This window comes from Anneissia japonica, unplaced genomic scaffold (genome assembly GCF_011630105.1).
Source record: "Anneissia japonica isolate Jap-2015-1 unplaced genomic scaffold, ASM1163010v1 scaffold3040_len1308831_cov196, whole genome shotgun sequence".
Taxonomy (NCBI): Eukaryota; Metazoa; Echinodermata; class Crinoidea; order Comatulida; family Comatulidae; genus Anneissia; species Anneissia japonica.
In genome coordinates this window covers 1,295,798-1,298,055 of record NW_022718257.1, presented here as the reverse complement: position 1 = coordinate 1,298,055, position 2,258 = coordinate 1,295,798, and positions in this window count along the sequence as shown.

The following is a 2,258-nucleotide window of genomic DNA, read 5'->3' as shown; positions in this document are numbered from 1 at the left end:
CAGTACCATTATTAAAACACAGGGTTTTTTTCATCTTACCAGTCAGTTGTCCAGGTATTTAAACACAAAACAAATCCTTTATTTACCACCACACCATGCCATCACTGTCACGGAGAACAGAAATTGGATGCAAGCCAACAGTACCTGTGGAAACTGGCATTCTCTTAGTAAATTGTACAAGCTGCACTCATAATAGAAAGAAAATGCCAACATGTAGGCGTTACCTGACTACCCTCTTCATCTAAGCAGCAGTCATCTAATGATGCTACTTTCCTTTCAACCATGCAAGCACTTATGTCTGGTTTATATTTATCCACTTCTGGATCTTCGTTACTACCTTCTTCATGGAAAGTAGATTTCAGTTGACATGTCTTGGAATAAGATAAGCCGGCACATTTGTCTGTACTGCCTACAGTTTTCGGCAACGTGTTCAACTCTGACTCCTGTAACAATTATTATTGGATTAGACAATGCTAAAAATTGACAATTTCTTTTCAATACCCTACTGTACTTCATGACACAAATAACAAGTTACAGGAGTGGGTTAGCTTACCATTTGAGATGGGAATGGAGCTCTTGCACTAGGGTTTACTGGTTTGGTGGTTGCATTTGGTACGGGTTTTAAAACTGGATCCCTAAAGCTGACCAAACTTTTCTCCACAGGCTTCAACGTACTCTTCTGAATTTCAACCATAGCAGTTAAAAAAGGTTCTCGGCTGATTATCCCAAAGTAAAAGTGCCTACTCATGCCCACATCCATCTGTAAACTGTTCTCTTAGCAAAATGTCATAACCTGTCTGCACCTGCAAAATCTATCCATCTAGTCAAACACCTTTCAAATTGCCGCAAATTAATGCCCACTTTCTCCAGCTTCAGGTCTTGCAAGATGTAGACGTCGAAACCCATCATGTCAACTGGAAAGGCTTCAATAGAGGAGTTTAAGTAATCTGTAATTGCTTCGGCTCTAGATAACCTAAAATAAACTTAAAGAGGTTTTCCTGTTAATAAAGAACGTAAATTTACTGCCAAATCATGTGGCATACCTTTCATATCGTTTTAATTAAGAATCCAGATCATTCTTACCTTCATTAAATGCTGGTAATTTAGGTCTACTTGCCTTGGATGATCCAGTTTAGGGACAGGTAATATTCTACCCGACTTTGTTCTTTTCATCAGTGTTGTTGTATAGTATTATTTCCTGGGCGAATAGTCCCCAAAAATGTCACACAGCCTCTCAGAAGCTATCTGACAAAGGTCCGAACATACTTAAGAGAAAAAGTTCACAACACAATTAATTACCAAAAATGTTTACTGATATATTCCTGAGAAAGTGCACCCACCAGCCTAGTGGTGAGGAATCAAGTGGGGCCAATGAAGTTAACACTATAATGGATGTCCATTTTTTTGCGACCAATGTTTTCTTTTTTTCTTTCTTTTTTTTTCTTTTTGCTTTCCAAAAGGAAGGGGACAGTAAATCCTCCCCCTGAATTCCATCATCATTAACATATGTTTTCAATCATCTCATTAAACAAAGCCATAGCAGTTAACAAATAATAATAATTAAGCATCAATGCTACACTAGAACTTTATCAGTCGGCCCTTCCAAAACTTTCACGAAGTATTATGTAACCAAAATACAATAATAATTTATCCACGATTTCAACATTTACATTATGGCCTTTTAGCTCTATCTATCTTTTATCTATCTATATGAAGAAGATGGGGTTTCCTGAACACATTATCGAGCTTGCCCGGCATTTATATAACGATCAAGAGTCTGCTGTAAGAGCAGCAGATAGACTAACAGACTGGTTCAAGATCGGAAGAGGAATAAGACAAGGTTGTGTCATGTCCCCAGTTCTGTACAACATCTATGCTCAGGCCATGCGCGAAGCATTGCAAGGATATAGTGGAGGGATTTCTATCGGAGGCATCGAGGTATATCAGATTTGAGGTGAGAGGAGCTGATGGATCTTCTCAAACTTGTAAAGACGGCCAGTAATCCACGATCTGAATCTATATCTATTCTATATTCGAGCTCAAAATGGTTTTAAAATTCCTATCAGTTTTATATATATATATATATATATATACATCTATTTCTATATATATAAATATATATACACATAATTTTATATATGTGTATATATATAGTAGTGTTCTAGTAGTAGTGTTCTACAGTCTACATGCCTACAATTTTTTGTTTCAACGACTCACATCTATCTGTAAACTGTTCTCGTAGCCTGTCTCTTATACAC